The sequence below is a fragment of the Carcharodon carcharias genome, chromosome 1 (assembly GCF_017639515.1).
Source record: "Carcharodon carcharias isolate sCarCar2 chromosome 1, sCarCar2.pri, whole genome shotgun sequence".
NCBI classification, from domain to species: Eukaryota; Metazoa; Chordata; class Chondrichthyes; order Lamniformes; family Lamnidae; genus Carcharodon; species Carcharodon carcharias.
The window spans coordinates 190,446,421-190,464,719 of NC_054467.1; positions in this window are offsets into that span (position 1 = coordinate 190,446,421).

Genomic DNA, 18,299 nt, shown 5'->3' on the forward strand with positions numbered 1-18,299 from the left:
GCCATCGTTGTCAGCCTTTGGAAGGCTGCCTGCACCGTTTTTAAACAGGCGCTGGGTCGCCATTGGACCTGGTGGTCATTGGAGTCCCGCCCCCTCCCACTCCCTTCCACCCCTCCCACTCCCTCCCACTCCCTCCCGATCCCTCCTGCTCCCTCCTGCTGTTCCTGGGAGCTGCGATTCATGCTGGGCGGGCCTCAATTGCAGATCGGCTCCTCGCCCACCCACGACTGGCCTGCCGAACATACAGAAAATTCTCCCCCTAGTTTCTCTATCTCCAGTTCAGTTTACTATAAATACAGGGTTCTTTACTGCAGGTGAGGCAGATGAGTGCAGCTTTGGAACAGACTGCATACCAGAGAGTGTGGTGAGTGGGGGAGTTTAAAGTGTTAATCTTGTTCTTGAAAAATCTAATCTAGTCTGTAATTGGCACTAACTGGAAAGTACTGCGTAAGTAGACTAAGTTTTTATTTCTCCCAGCCATAGGCAGGGTAAACACACTCTGCTGAGAGCTGAATCAGCTAACTGGTTGAATCTGGTTTCTTTATCTCCAGTTTAATTTCCTAAAAATACAGGTTTCTTTAGTGCAGGCAAGGCAGATTAGTGCAGCTTTGGAACTGAGTAAGAGAGTTTAAAGTCGGGGTGGGGGGGGTGTGGTGCGGGGGTGGGTTGGAGGAGGGGCAGGTGTAGAGGTGTTCCTTTCCTTTTGATTTTTTGTACCTTTTTCACCCTGTAGGACTTGGTTCTCACTCTACTACAGGGAAATTAACTATCTGTTTGGTAAGTATCAGGTAAGTGGTTAAGGCCTATTCCAGTCCTACGGTTTAAAATAGTATATGAACTGGTGGTAGACTTAATGAAATATGTAAAAAAGGAAAATAAATAATTGAATAATATAATTAAGTGATTAATTAAAACACCATAAGGATAGCAGGATAGGTGATGTGTCAAGGCTGCAGCATGTGGGTTCTTCTGGATGCTAGTTTGTTCCAGGGCAAGTGTGTCTGCAGTAAGTATTTGTGGTTCGAGGAGCTTCGGCTCAGAGTTATTGAGCTGGAGGTTGATGCATCAGGGAGGGGGAAAGTCGCCTGGATGCTTTGTACCAGGAGGCAGTCACACCACTTAGGATAGGGTCTTCTAATTTGGCCAGTGGTCAGAGACAGGGGGGTCTGACTGTGTGAGGAAGGTAAAGGACCCATAAGGCAGGAGTGCAGGAGCCTCAGCCTTTGCAATTGTCCAATAGGTTTGGGGTGCTCGTTTGCATAAGAATGGGGGCTGCAGGGGGGTGAGCAAATGGACCTTGGCACAGGAAGCCATTCAAATGGGGGCAGCAAAAAGAAATGTAGTAGGGGACAATGTAGTGAGGGGGACTGATACTGAAAATGACAGCAAAGAGTGAGAGTCCAGAAGGCTATGCTGCCTGCCTGGCACCCGGGTTCAGGACATCTGCTCAGGGCTGGAGAGGAACTTATGCTGCCAGACCTGCTGAGTTTTTCCAGGTAATTCTGTTATGCTGCCAGACCTGCTGAGCTGTTCCAGGTAATTCTGTTCCTGGAGGAACAACACCTCATCTTCCGACTAGGGACTTTACAGCCTTCCGGACTGAATATTGAATTCAACAACTTTAGGTCGTGAGCTCCCTCCCCCATCCCCACCCCCTTTCTGTTTCCCCCTTCCTTTTTTATTTCCAATAAATTATAAAGATTTTCCTTTTCCCACCTATTTCCATTATTAAAAAAACCCCACTAGAGCTATAACTTGAGTGCCCTACCATCCATTCTTAATTAGCACATTCGTTTAGATAATATCACCAACTTTAACTTTAACACCTATGTGTTCTATTGTACTATTGTCGTTGACATCTTTTGATGATCTGTTTCTATCACTGCTTGTTTGTCCCTACAACCACACCCCACCCCCCTCCACCTCTCTGTCTCTCTATCTCTCCGCCCCCCACACACACACCTTAAACCAGCTTATATTTCAGCTCTTTCCTGGACTCGAACTCAAGTTCTGTCTACGGGTCATGAGAACTCGAAACGTCAACTCTTTTCTTCTCCGCCGATGCTGCCAGACCTGCTGAGTTTTTCCAGGTAATTCTGTTTTTGTTCTGGAGAGGAACTTGCTGTGGGAGGGGGAGGATCCAGTTGTTGTGGCCCATGTAGTTACCAACAACATAGGTAGAACTAGGAAAGAGGATCTGGCTAGAGAGAGAGAAGCTAGGCACTAAAGTAAAAAGCAAAACCTCAAAGATAGTAATCTCTGGTTGGAAAGTCAGTAATGAGGATGCTATCAATTTAAAATGATCCCTGAGGAAGTATGTAGAAATGTTAGAACAAAAGCACTGATACAGTGGGCTACATGGTTTGTTTTGTGCTATAAATTTCATTGGTTTTATATGAAACTGCAACACAGTTGAAAAATTCAATGACAACGCTTAACTTTCTGTGGTAAGTTTTGTTCATATTTACCAGGCAAAAACAGCAATTTTATGGCATTCAATATATCTCAATGATGAAGCAGCTAGCAAAATTTCAATTTGCAAAGGTAACAGAAGAACAGCCCAACTCAGACATCAACATTGGGATGTTATCACTTAACAATTAAATTAGTCAATGTTTAGGTGTAGACCCTTCCTTAGAACTACTACTGCTTGACTTAAATAGGTCTTAAGGCCTGCTTTATGCACAACACATATTTTTAATAATATAGCTTTGAGTTAAGCTAGTGGAAGATCCTTCGCTGATTGCATCATTCTCCATATAAAAGGCTAAAATGGCTTAATCCAAGAAAGATAGGTAGTGGCGTTATGGTGCACAAGAGGGTATTCCCCTTCACAAGTTGTGGCACTATCTTAAAATCTCAATTTTTTGGGGGGAAGTAATAGCAAGCATCATATCCAAAACAACTACCTAATACATCATTATGGTTGTGATATTCTGTACATACATAATACAACTAAGTCTTTTGAGAAATATGTTTTTTAGATTAAGTTTCAGTTAGCTGCAACTTGTACCTGATGCAGAATAAACACTTAAAGGACTGTGTAAGATGGTGTAAGTGAAAGGAAACATTTTGTTGTATACATGCTTCACCTGCTTTCTTGGCATGAGTTGGCTTTGTCTTTGCTGATCTTATTGGTTCTGTAGATGCTTCCACATTTGGAACCAGGTTCCCTGGATCTGGAAGACAGCACTACCCCTTTTCAACATTTAGGGTAGAATTCTATCCTGCAAGAATTGTCAGTTTTAGGTAAGAATTTTTAAAGTCTGGATCCCACCTCTGACTCCAACCTGCCTCCTGCCCTCTAACATTTTCAACGATCTACATCCAGATGGACCGAGTGGATGATCCATCTCGGCCTCCTCCTGAGGTCCCCAGCATCACAGATGCCAGTTTTCAGCCAATTTTAGTCACTATGCTTGATATTAAGTAATGGCTGAAGGCATTAGAAACAGTAAAAACCCTGTCAACATTCTGGCAATAGCATTGAAGACTTACATCCAAACATAAGAAATAGCAGCAGAAGTTGGCAATTTTGCCCCTTGGGCCTGCTCCACCATTCAATAAGATCGCGGCTGATCTGTTTGTGTTTTGAGTTCCACATTCGTATCTACCCCCGATGACTGACTTTTGATTCCCTTGCCTAGTAAGAATCTATCAACTTCTGCCTTAAAAATATTCAATGACCATGCTTCCACCAACTCCTGGAGCAAAGAGTTCCAAAGCTCCACAACCTTCTGAGAGAAGGTTTCTCCTCATCCCTGTCATATTTTAAAACAGTGCTCCATAGTTCTGGACTTGCCCACAAGAGGAAACATCCTTTTCACATCCAACTTGCCAAGACCATTCAGGATCTTATATATTTCAATCGAATCACCCCCTCATTCTTCTAAACTCCAGTGGAAACATGCCCAGCCTGTCCAACCTATCCTCATAAGACAACTTACTCATCCCAGGTATCAATCTAGTAAACCTCGTCTGAACCACTTCCAATGCATTTACACCCTTCCTTAAATATGGAGACCAAAACTTCACATAGTAATTGAGATGTGGTCTCACCAATGCCCTGCATAACTGAAGGATAGCATCCTTATTTTTATGTTCAGTTCCTCTCATAATAAAAGGATAGCATTCCATTAGCCTTCTTAATTACTTGCTGTACCAAAAAATAGCTTCTTGTGACTCATGCACTAGAACACCTCAATTCTTCTTCACCTTGAAACTCTGCAGCCATTCTCCATTTAAGTAATGCTCTGCTTTTTTATTCTTCCTGCCAAAGTGAAAAACTTCACATTTTCCCACATTATACTCCATCTGCAAGATTTTTGCCCACTCACTCAACCTATCTATATTTGTCTGCAAACTCCTAATGTCTTCACTACATGCTTTCCTACCTATCCTAGTGTTGTCTAAAATTTAGCCTGTCTTCACTCACGCCATCTAAATCATTAATGTAAAAAGTTGAGGCCCCAGCACAGACCCCTGCAGGACTCCACTCATCACACCCTGCCAATGAGGCAAACACCTGTTTATGCATATCCCCTGTTTTCTACTAGCCAGCCAATCTTCCATCCATGCTAATATGTTATCCCCTACACCAAGCTTTTATTTTCTGCAATAACCTTTGATGTAGCACCTTATCAAATGCCTTCTATAATCCAAGTACAGTGCATCTACAGGCTCCACTGTATCCACAGCACATGTTACCCCTTCAAAGAACTCTGATAAATTGATGAAACATGATATCCTGTTCACAAAACTAGAACTAGCCATCCACTGGACCAAGTAGTTCTAGTAGTTACAACACTGGCATCTACCCAGCAATGTGGGAAACTGCTCAGGTAAGTCCTTTTCACAAAAAGCAGGACAAATCCAACTCGGTGAATTAACACCCCATTAGTCTACTCTCCATCATCAGCAATGTTAACGGTGCTATCAAGCAGCACTAGTTCAGCAATAACTCCCTCACTGACGCTCAGTTTGGGTTCTGCCAGGGCCACTCAGCTCCTGACATTATTACAGCCTTGATCCAAAAATGGACAAAGGAGCTGAACTCAAGAGGTGAGGCAAGACTGACTGCCCTTGACATCAAGGCAGAATTTGACCAAGTGTGGCATAAAGGAGCCCTAGCAAAACTGAAGTCAATGTGGATCAGAGAAAACTCTCCATTGGTTGGAGTCATACTTTGAACAAAGGAAGATGGTTGTGGTTGTTGGAGGTCAATTATCTCAGTCCCAGGACATTGCTGCAAGAGCTCCTCAGTGTAGTGTCCTCGGCCCAACCACCTTCAGCTTCTTCAATCACTTTCCTTCCATCATAAGATCAGAAGTGGGGATGTTCGCTCATGACTGCACAATATTCAGCACCATTTGCAACTCCTCAGATACTGAAGCAGCCCATGTTCAAATGCAGCATATAAACACTGGCTACAAAAGCAGGTCAGAGGCTAGGAATCATGTGATGAATAACTCTCACCACCTGACTCCCCAAAGCCTATCTCCACCATCCACAAGGCACAAGTCAGGAATGTGATGGAATGCTCCCCACTTGCCTGGATGAGTGCAGCTCCCACAAAACTCAAGAAGATTGACACCATCCAGGACAAAGCAGAATGCTTGATTGGCACCACATCCACAAACATTCACGTCCTCCACCACTGAAGCACAGTAACAGCACTGTGTACCATCTACAAGATGCACTGCAGGAATTCACCAAAGCTCCTTTGACAGCATCTTCCAAACCCATGACCACTACCCTCTAGAAGGACAAGAGCAGCAGAGAAATGGGAATACCACCACTGGGAAGTTCCCCTCCAAGCGACTCACCATTCTGACTTGGAAATATACCTCCGTTCCTTCACTGTCTCTGGGTCAAAATCCTGGAACTCTGTTCCTAACAGCACTGTGGGTGTACCTACACCACATGGACTACAGAGGTTCAAGAAGGCAACTCACCACCACCACAAGCGGAACTAGGGAAGGGCAATAAATGCTGACCTAGCCAGCAACAAAACATCCCATGAACGAATAAATTAAAAAGTCTTCTGATTTTTGCCAAAGGTGAGATGGGAGGGTGGCACAGTGACTACACCACTCCAATACGTGGGCTGCATGTCTCTTTTTTTTGACTGAATCAATATGCAGATAGCAGGTCATTTTGAGCATCCTCCATTTTAATGCCAGTTTTCCTGGAAGGCACAATGACTTACATTAAAGGAGGCAAGATCTGTCTCAGGCTCACAGTGAGGTGGATAGTTGGATCTTATGGAAATATGGCTATTCTTTTGAGCTTGGCTAATGGAACCAGTCACCATGGCAATTAGCTGCACTGTGTGTCAGCCATGGCTCAGTTGGTAGTCCTCACTTCGGAGTCAGAAAGTGAGGGTTCAAGTCCTACACCAGGACCTGAGCACAAATGTCAAGGCCAACACTTCAGTGCTGCACAGTTGGTAGTGTCTCTTGAAAGAGATGTTAAACTGAGGCCCTGCTTGCCCTCTCAGGTGGATGTAAAAGATAACATGGATGCAAAAGCAAAATACTGTGGATTGTGGAAATCTGAACTAAAAATAGAAAGCTGCTTTTATTATAAAAGATCACATGGCATCACTTTGAAGAATAGTGGGGGAGGCATCCTTAATGTCCTGGCCAATAATTTATCCCTGAATCAACATCACAAAAATAGTAGCATAAAATAAATGCAAAATACCACAGATGCTGGAGATCTGAAATAAAAACAATGCTAGATCAACTCAGCAGGTCTAGCAGCATCAGTGCTAAGACAATAGAGTTAACATTTTGAGCCCAATATGACTCTTCTTTGGAACTGAAGAGGGCCAGAAGTGTGGCTGGTTTAATGTTGTTCCGACAGCACTGACCTTTATTCTGCTATTAACACCTACTCTGGACCAATGCTTTATTTCTTTACTGCTGTCATTCCCACTCTCTTTGCCTTTTGATCCAGGATATTTTTGAAATTTAATCTCCCCCACCCTCTAATTTATCCCTGACCTTTCCCTTTTGCTCCACCTGACCCTCTCCCCCTTTTCAATGAGGGTGGGGTCAGTAGAGGGAGGGCACTTTGAAGTAAGTGTACAGCAAATATACAGATAATGATATCACAATTAGCATTCAGGAGCCTATTGCCTGCTGAAGTCATGTGACCTAAATAAAATCAAAAATCTACTTCTTTGTGGATGTAGATACCTACATTTACTTAGCTAAACCCAATAAGTCTTACAGGTACTATTCCCACGAGTTGTGTGGTTTTATAAGTACCTACTTGCTCCGCAGCAATTAGAATGCTGGTATAATCACTAGTGTAGAATTTCCTGGGATGGTGTGATTGGTAATGCACACAATAACTTTGAATTCAGTAGGAATAAGGTCACTGCGTTTCGCAGATTTTATATAAAACTAAATTAAACATTTATTAATTTAGCAAAAAAAATAAATAAATACACTTGGCTACACATTACTACCATAATAATTTCTTAGCAAATCCCCAAATTAATCACCCCCAGGTAAATCTCCACTAAGGCAACAGTAACCCATAGACTTTAAATAGACACCAGGCAAAGCACATTTGAACTTATTAATGCCAAGAGGTTCCTTTGCAAGTTGGTTGGAGGCATACAGGCTGGTTAGGTCTCCAATGCCACTACCTTTATGCAGACATACAAAGACACTCTTTATATACCTAGCTTTCCCTTTGAATGTAAATTTTCCATTGTATCACTAGGTCTTTTGAATGTCAGCTCTTTTAACAATAAAACCCCTTTCACAGCACCGATTTTATTAGTAAGCTGAAAAAATAAACACATTAGTTGGCTTCTTCTAGCTAGGTGCAAGGTTTTACCTGCAGTCTTGAATGGTTTATTCAGCAAATGCAAATGAATACTTTACCTGACCCAGTTAACATCTCAAAACTACTATATTAATCAAAGCACCCAGACTAGCTGGCTTTAATCCAAATAAGACACACACAATGCATACCTAGACACCGACGCCCACTAGAATTCTATTTTAAAAAATAATATCCAATAACATTATACACATTAAATATCTCTTCATGACAGGACAACAAAAGGAAACCAACACACACATTCTGTCCCCTACTCAGGGATAAGCGCATCATTGGCAAGGCCTGAATTGTTGCCCATCCCTAATTGCCCTTGAATTAAGTGGTTTACTAGGCCATTTCAGCAGGCAATTTTAAGAATCAACCACATTTCTGTGGATCTGGAGTCTCATGTAGGTCAGACCACATGAGGATGGAAGATTTCCTTCCCTAAAGATACTTTAGCCAACCAGATGGGTTTTTATGACAATTGATGATAGTTTCATGGTCACAATTACTGGAACTAACTTTTAATTCCAGATTTTATTCATTGAATTCAAATTCCACAAGAATCCATGGTGGGATTTGAACCCATGTCCTATGAGCATTAGCCCAGACCTCTGGATAAATAGTCCTGTGATATTTCCACAATGCCATTCTTCCCAAATATTACTCATAGAAATTGAAAATGGGAGGCTCCAATGAGCAACTGAGGAGGAAAGGGCAATAATGTGAGGCTGCAGGGGGTGGTGGTGTGTGTCAGCTTCATCTCTGACTTCTGAGTGGTTTGAATTGCTCCCTCTCCCTGGGTTCTAGACCTTGGACTTATTTGGTGGTTGTGACAAAGTGCAGCAGACAACTGGTTTTCATGCAAGAAAACAAAACTGAGTTTATTGAAGTCACAAATGAACTTATAACATTAGGATTACACTGAGATTATACAGACTTACAAAGTACACTTAGTTAAGAATGGAGAACACATGGCATAATGAGGGAAAATCATGCTACTCATCCCCTTACCCTTGTCCCACCCCCAAAACCTAACTAGATTGAACTAGGAGAGGTCAGGGATCTTGCTCACCAACCAGGGTTCCTTGACAGTTCGAAATCCAGCCAGGTAAGCTGGTTGCAGTTTTGGGGTACGCTCTTTGTGTCCTCTGGGGCCTGCCATCCCCATGTGGTCCTGGTCTGTGGAATCTACGAAGGTTCTTCAGTTGGGTGGAGGGCGCGGTTGTGGGTGGTTGATCTTCGTGGAGGGCTGCAGTTGTGGCCTTATTGTCTTCAGTTGAGCCTGCCATCCCATTCCCCTCGCCGTGATGTTGCCTGCAGGCCTGCAAACCTCCAGAACTCCTCCCTCCGCTTGGGACAGCTAAACTCTGCTTCAACCACTCCAAAAACTGCTCACTGCCCTGAGTCAGCTTTCAAAACTGCTCACCCTTCTGTGTCCGCCCAAAAAAATTGCTCACTGCAGATTTGCTGGCCCAGTTGTACTGGTTTTTTTTTCGAATTTCTTATCTCAATCCAAATCAAGGTTAGTTCTTTATTTGATTTTGGTGGGCTTCCCCAGGTGATTGTTGTCTTGTTGTTTTTAATGAGCTCGCATGATGTTTATCATTGTCTCCCTGCTCCCGTAACTAGTATTGAACTGAAAGCCATTGTACGTGTGGAGAATTGATGGGTTTGCATAATTGCATTGATTGTTGTCTTCCTGCCTTAGTAGTTAGTAGCAATTATTTACGCAAGATTTTGATGGGCTTTAGTTTCATGTCTTTCTCGGGGTTGATTGTTTTAAAGGGAAGAATGCATATTCTGTCTCCTCTCGTTGTCTGGTTTCAGGTAAAAGTCCAAAAGTCATATCCTTGTTGATGATATGAAAAATGTGGGAATTTTGAGAACCCTTCAAGGCATGGAGAAATGAGCAAAGGTTCACCATTACACCAAGGAAAAGATTTTTGAGTTGTTGGGTGGGCACAACTGGTGGCCCCAGGAGCAGCTGAGAAATGGCCTGCCACCTGTGAATTGACCTTCGACTGCAATTTTATGCTGATTGGCCAATTAATGGCCAGTCAGCATGAAAGGCGCACTGAGAAACTCAGTGTTGCCATGGTGTGGCAGGAGGGGGGCGAGCGCTGAAGTCTGCACAGGCGCAGGCGAATGTGCACTTAAAGCTCCCTGAAGGTGGTGAGCTGCCTCAGGGAGCTGAAGTATTTCAAACCAATTAATAATTTTTTTCAAATTCTGGAAAAAAATGTCCACTCACCTCTCACCTTAACATGTACATTTGAAAAATTCTGCCCCAAATTTTTAAAAAATTTAATTATGGAAACCTCAATCCACCCTTGGATGAGGTTTCCTCAAAAATCCCAAGGCCGCGTGACTGATTCACCCAACCGTAACATTGGACGGGCAGCAAAAAATACAGATTAATTTATTGATTAATGCCCTTAATAGGCCTCTTAATTGTCGGTGGGCGTGCTGCCAACTCTCATGTGCACCCGCCATCCGAAATATTGCACAAGAGTACGATGACATTAGGATGCTTGCCCGATGTCATTGCGCGCTATTTCATGCTTGGGCGTGGCAGGCGCTTGCCCACAAACCGAGCAGAAAATCCTGCTTCAAGTGGCCAAGGGACCATCTATGCTGTGATTTTTCAGTTTAACTGGATGCAGTGAGAAAATTGATAGGAGGTACATGTACCTTTAAGGACACATATCTTAAAATGTTGTCAATCGTTATCACCTGGGGGAGAATTTTCTCCCCGTCAGGCAGGAGGTTCAGGAGCAGCACGAGTGGGCGCGTAGCCAATCCCGCCTGCGATCAGCTGCATGCCACCATTTTACATGGGTGGGCCAATTAAGGTCCACCTAGCGTGTCGCCTACCCGGAAGCACTTAGCGCTACCTGTGCGGATGGGGTGAGGAGGGAGCTATTAATTTGACTTGTAAAACCTGAAAAAAAGGATTAAAAAAATTATTCAGACATTTCCCTTCATGACAGTGTCCAACATCACAGCAGGTAATTTTACTCACCGGCAAGCGGGGCGCTCCCCGCATGCAGACCAGAAAATTCAGGCCCTTGACAGGCTGTGATATATTAGTTCCATGACTTGCATTCCATCTATAGCAGCAGATGGCAGGCGTCAGACATGTATACTTGGCCTCCTAGTTTATATTATTTGTACTCAGTCTTATCTTCAAGTAAATAACCCGCATTATTATATCACCAATCCTTGTCATGTGATTGTCACCTTTACATTGAGTAGAAGAACATGACATGGTGGCAGAATGGTTTTGAAGATTTGGCTGAGCAAACTACATGGCTCAACCCTTCCTCATCCAGAGGAAGACCAATTAGCATGGAAGTGAAACAACTATAAAGAACTCACTGTGTGCAAGTGATTCTGCAGCTTTGTAGGAATCCTACACACGGGATCATTCCGGGATCACACTTCACTCTAGCCAGCAGGCATCAGGGCCGATTAAGATTCTTTAAATTTGGGAAAGCTTAATCCGTCTAAGTTTATGTGCTTCAAATTTTAAGCAGGAACAGAAGTGGAAGTCTAACTTGAAGCAAATCTCAGACAGGAGAGACTCCATTACTGCTGCTTACTGTCCCTACAGGAAGCCTGGGAAGTTAAAATACAGCAGGCTGGGCTGGGAAGAAGAATCCATCCAGTAACAGCTACTAAAAGCAAGAAGAAGCTTGCTTTAAAATAAAAATTCTTCACTGTTTTATTTCATCTTTGAATCACTTTCTCATCTAAAATTACTATTTTGTGGGTGGAGTTTCAGTAAATCCAGGGGCTGAAATTTCTGGTTGGCGGGGGGGTGGTGGGTGGGGTGGGGGGGGGGGGGGGGGGGGGGGGGGGGGGGGGGGGTGGGGTGGAGCGGGAGCAGACCTGTTTGCTGCTCACGTTCAGGTCCGTGCTGTCATTGTATGTGGGCAGACCAATTAAGGCCCACACAGCATACTTCACGACTCCCATGCAGAGCAGGAGTGGGCGGGTGGCTCCGGGCGCGCTCAGGCCACCGGGTTCAATGACGACCCAGCGGCCTGTATAAAGGAAGGCCTGGCAGCCTCGGAAAGGTTGCTCGCAATGGCTGGGTGAAGGGCTGTGCAGAGGAGCAAGTAAGTTCATACAAGTCCGGGGGTAGGCCTTCAGGGCAGGCCAGGCCGAAGGGTAGCTCTTCGGGGCAGGCCAGGCCGGAGGGTAGGGCCAATGTGCCCCTTGTTGTTTTGGATGACTGAATTTCTGCCCTCAAGGAGGGGGCAGCATGGTGAAATGTGCTGGTCCCCCAGGATGGGATGGGGAGGCCCCCCCAACATGCCTGGGAGGAGGTGGCAGTGGTAGTGAGCTCCTGCGACATGATGTGGTGCACCTGTTTTCAGCGTTGCAAACGCTTCAATGACTTGTGCTCTGGCAGGGTGAGAACCATGTTGGCATTGGGCATTTAACCCAGCAGGTCAACTTGCGCCCCCTGGCCCCGTAGTGACTGTATTGAATCATTGATGCCATGTGTCCTTTGCTCGGTGGGCTAGCAGATATTGCCCATGCTGAGGTCACCCTGAGAGGGTGGTGAAGAGATGTGCTTTGCCCCCGCAGCATGTGTTACACTGAGTCCCACATGACTGTTTTGGGGGCAACCTGGAAGAGCTGCACCTAGGTGCTGTGTTAGAACTCCAGGACATGTCCAAGTCAGGGTGATGACATGCTGGGAGGGGAGCTTCAAGGTGCCATGGCAACAAACCATCTGCTGCCCTCTGCGCTCCACATGCTTGCACCTCCTTGCTATGGAAAGATTAGACCGTGTGGTGCCTAATTTGATGTAGGCAGCATGTTTCCATTGGGGGGGTGGGGTGGGGAGCAGGCCTAGCACCTTTGTGACAGTGTTTGGCAGCAGCGGGGTGAGGAGGCACTGGAACCCTGATATGTCCCACTCTGGTTGGGGTGGGCCGTGTGCGAAGAGAGTCCATGTACAATTTGCACTAATCAATGCTCGTCTCTCATTTTCAGGAGAAGAATACTCATAATGTGGCAGAGCATGTGAGGACTGGCGGCGGCCAAGCACAGATCACCACTCTTAACCGGTTCGAGCAGGAACCCCCGGATTTGGAGAGGCGCCATGTGCCCAGGTCCGCTGGCGTCGGTGAGGCTGGGGCGCCACGGCCAGGTATTTACGCCCAACAGTGAGGTTAGCATTGTCCTCCCAACAGCCATAGCAGTGCTGAATGTTAATTGATTTAATTTTGCAACATGGCTTGACCATTGCTAATGGAAGGATGAGCGCGTAATGATCCGGGGGACAGGGATGCACTTTGTCATTGTCTCCACGTTAACTGATCCAATATCCTTGTTCTTCCTTTATCATTGGAGCAGGGCCATGAGGAGGAGCAGCAGAGGCTCCCTCTCACACCTGAGGGGCCTGAAGTCTCACCAGCGTCACACCATCTCTGCCAGGCAAGCACTAGCGCAGATACTAGCACCTCGGTGGGAACTCGGGCATTGGCTACTTTCCTGGGGCACAGCAGTGAGAGCACCTCAGAAGCTAGAGGAGCTGGCAGAGACAGAGTGCCCATGGTGCCAGCACTCAGATCAGACACATGCTCAGTCGATGCCTGATGATGTGCCTCTGGAGTCGTCCACTACGCAGCAGGTGCAGGAAATGAGGCCGGGTGTGTGGGAGCATCTGGTTGAGATACATGAGGCTATGCTTGGCTTGGTCTCTGTGGTGGAGGAGTCTACGCGGACGATCGCCAAAACTATGAGCCACATGTCCGAGCGCCATGCGTCCTCCATGCAGAGAGCAGCGATTCCTATGGAGAGGCTCCTCCAGGAGATCCATCAGGGCTTCCTGCGGATGCGCTCTGACCAGCAAGCCCTCACATTGGCATTGACCTCAGCTGGTCAGTACCAGTGTGGCAGATGGTCTGGGCGCCAGGTTTCCCAGCTTGGTGCCCATCCACCCATGGTGAGCAGGGAGGTCCGAAGCGACCTCACGTCAGCGCAGCAGCTGCCTGTCGTCGCTGTGGACTCCTCTCAAGGTGCCCCGGATGAGGGCGGCAGCTCCTCCTCCCCACTCCCAGTCACAGTTGCATCCGGTGAGGCTGCGACAGCTGGGGAGATGCCAGCTGTGGAACTGGCAGCAACCTCCCAGGCAGGGGCAGCACAGGCTCCAGGGGCCAGAGGACGACTGCCAAGGTCATTGAGGCCAACAGGACAGCAGAGTCAGCAGGCTGTCTCAGGTGCCACTCCCAGCGAGGGGGCAGCATCACCTTAGGTACATCACGGCTTTATCACTGGTGCTTTTGTGTTGGCCCGAGATGAGGTCTTTATGATTTGCTTTGTATTGAAAGATCCTTGTCATTTTGTTTCATTAAGTTTCTTTGCCTGTGATATTAAATTCAGACATGTGACCATGGCTGAGGGTGCGACTTTTCTTTTGCATGTGTACTGTTCCCAAAAATGTTAGGAGTGCTTTGTGACACATTCAGCTTTATTAACAAGGTCCTTAGTTATTGTTCCTAACTGGAAGATTTGGCACTTAGGTATTGAGTATGGAGTCTACAGCCCAGGTTTGTCCTGGAGATCCATCCATGGTGTGCTAGCTGAAGGTTCGTTGGATTAAAGCCAAGGTTAGTTGGATTAAAGGTGTCCCTACCTCCCTGCAGAGGGGGTCAGTGTCTACCCCCTCAGCATTTCCCTGCGTGTGCTTATCCTCGCACTCACTGCTGGACTCATCATGTGCAGCCACAGCCACTGTGTTAACGTCTTCATCATCCACTGTGTCCCACCTTTCCAGCTCAAGATTGTGAAGAGCGCAGCATGCAACCACTATCGCTGACACACGATCTGGGGGGTACTGGAGTGTGCCCCCTGAGTGGTCCAGCATCGGAAGCACATCTTGAGAAGACCAATGGTTCTCTCCACCACAGCCCTTGTGGAGGCGTGGCTCCTATTGTACCGCTGCTGACCCTTTGTTCTTCGATGGCAGAGAGGCATCATGAGCCATCTTCTGAAGGGATAGCCCTTGTCAACCAGCAGCCATCCATCCAGCCGGGCTGGAGCACTGAAGAGCCCTGGCATCTGGGAGTGTCTGAGGATGTAGGCGTCGTGGGAGCTGCCTGGGTACCTTGCACAGACTTGTAGAATCTGCATCCTGTGATCACACACTCTGCACGTTCATGGAGTGGAAGTCCTTCCTGTTGACAAAGGCACCGGGCTCACCTGCTGGCGCTTTGATTGCCACATGAGTACAGTCTACAGCACCCAGGACACGGGGGAAGCCAACAAGGCCACAAAGCCTCTGGCTCGCTGGGTCTGGCTTATGTGGTCCCAATGGAAGTGGACGAAGGTCAAAGCCTAAACAGAGAGACTGTGACCTGCTTGACACAAGTGTGGAAATCTGATTGGGATACACTGTAAAGGTCACTCACCGACTCCTGGAAGGAACCAGAGGCATAGAAGTTGAGGGCAGCTGTGACCTTTAGAGCTACTGGCATGGGGTGTCTATCCACACAGTTAGGGGAGATCTCAGGCCCAATCATCTGACAGATATAGTTGACTCTCTCCCTTGAGAGACGGAGCCTCCTTTGGTACTGCACCTCAGTCATATTGAGGTAGCGGCTTTGCCCCCTGTACACCCTGGCAGCAGGATGGTGGCGTCTTCTGCGGCCCCTTCCGCTTGGTCGACCTCTTGGCCCTGCGCCCCTTGTGCCTGTGCCCATCCTCCCAAAGATGGCTCCCCTGGAGGTGGCATGTGCACTCCTGGCCTCCTCCCCCTTCCAGCCCTCCCTTACTCCTCCAGGGGAGGTGTCTCCAGTGGACAGTTCAGCTCCCATTCCCAGGCTAAGGGAAGGCTTCCTGTAACCTGCAGGCCCAGAAAAGATTCCTCATTGCAGAGGGCTGACCTGAGGGTTAAGAGTCCAGACAAAGCATCTGGTATGCCTTTTGAAGTACTGCAGATCAGATAGGCAAGTTTCAATAACTTTGAAAAATCAATATTTGAGGGAGCACACTCGCAACCCCACTGAGCCCTCTTATCCCGCCTGTGGATGAGGTTTATACATATCATTGTGCGCCCGCCCAACGAGATATAGCAATGGCACGCAGTGATGTCGGGACACTCGCCCGACATCACCACGTGTCATTTTGCGGCAGACATGTGGGGCTTGCCCCCGCATGCCAATGGGAAAATTCTGCCCCAGGAAAAATCAAAGAGCTCAATAGTGTCACCATTGCATCCAAGTTGTAACCTAGGACCTGCTAAGGTAGTGACCACTAAAAGTACTGCAACACAGAGTTACATGAACTTCAGAAGAGCTGTCAAACCAGCTCTCAACAATTCAGATAGCATTAGTAATCTTACAAAAATCTAGAAGATGGCCACAAAATTTCCATCACTAAATTAGAAGGCAATATTCCTGAACCAGATAAACAAACCATAAAAATTAAAATTACTATAGGCAATAAAGGTCTCCACAGACTGAACACGTCAGGTTTGTCTGACAGCCATCTTAAAATTCCAGATAAAATATAATCAACACTCTGAGTATTATGACACAGCTGATGCTAAGGGCTGAATTGTTCAAATTCCAGAGGGAAACTTGAAACAACTGTCATAACCCATTTTTGCAATTTGTATGTTTTGAGATGCAGGCTTTGAAGTCAGTAGTCTCAAAAGGTTTTTTTATAAAACTAAATTTATTAATTTTATTATTATTATTAATAAAATTTATTAAAACATTAATACAAAGATTGTAAACACATACATAGGTCTCAAAATTACTACTATAATAACTACAAAAATCCCCTAATTAGTTTGACTCTCAGTTACACCACCCTTAAGGAAACAGTAAATCTTACAGATTTAGGCAAAGTACAACCTGGACAGTCACATTTAAAATGAGTTTCTTTCAGCTCTGTGTCCTTGCAGGCAGCAACTTGAAGCTTCTCACACTTGTTCCATCTTAATATGCCACTACATTACACATTTCTCCTTTATACATATCTTTTTCTTTGAATGTAAATTCCATTGTATCATTGGGCTTTTAACTTTACCTCTTCTAACAGTAACATCCTTTCATCCCACCAATTTTATTAGCAAGCTGAAAAAAATAAACACATTGCTTGGTGTCTTCTAGCTAGATTTCACCTATTCTTTTGAATGCTTTACTTAAAAATGCAAATTTTCCCCTTGAGCCCTATGTTTCTAAATTTCCCTATGTTTATCTAATTACAATTTCAAACCTACTTCTTTCTATACATCAAAGCCTCAAGACCACCTGGCTTTAATCCAATTCACACAATCTATAGGCATTCCCAACCTGCAGAGACAAGGGGTGTGATTGCAACTCCACAGCAGCAGAGCTAGCTGACAGAATAATCAAGCTCGTGATAACACCTACTCCAATAGAAGCTTTCAAAAAAGGACCCTTGGACCAAACATCACAGCATGGAAGCACTGCTGCAAAGAGGACATGTGAATGAAGCTATACTAGTGGGTAGACAGAGTCTAGAAGCTATACGTAATATGTCCACCATTGGCATGATAGCCAATGCAGGCAAGCCTAGTAAGCAATGTGGGTGGTTCAGCCTCATACACATCAAAATTACTCCGCTTTTAGAGCTGTATGCAAGGTGCCAGAGAACACTGGAAGCACCAATGCAGAAAGCAAAGGCCAAAACAAGTGGTTTGACATCATGAGAAGCCACAACCAAATGCCACACAGATACAGCATTGTAACCAGCCAAGGACACGTACCAAACAGAATCAAGACAAGATCTGCAAAATATCTAGCCAAGCTACATGGTCAGATGATGAGAATGACCAGCCCATTGACATACAACGTGACCCGATATTCAGCATAATGAACATCAAAGAATGTATTGGCACTGTGGTACCAACAGAAGCCTTCTCCACCATAGAGATTACATGCCCACAGATGCAGCATCAGCATAACCTATATGCAAAACTGGATACTGGTAGAGGTGCAAACATCTTTCCACTTTGCATATTGAAACGTATGTATCCATAGAAATGGCAAGTGGTGATTCAATCAGCACCGTGTACAATGGCTCAGAGATTCCAACCCTGGGATCCATTATACTCAAGTGCTGCTACAAAAACTCACCCTGGTCACCCCAGGTATTTTATATCCTGGGCACCACAGGTCCAGTGATTGCAGACCTACCGGCATGCAAGGGCCTGTCCTTGCCCACCATCCATGGCATCATCAAGACAATGACCACAATGAGTGACATTGGAAACCCCAAGCTTAAACTGGGAGAAGATCACCTAACTTTGCAACGCAGGTCATCAGCCAACAGGTACATGTACAGGAACTGAATATGTATATCCATGCCGAAAGTGCATGCTTCATTGTCCAATGCGGAATTACTATTTGGGAGACAAATGCATACAAAACAGGGGAAGGTAAAAGACACCCAAGACTGGCATGCGG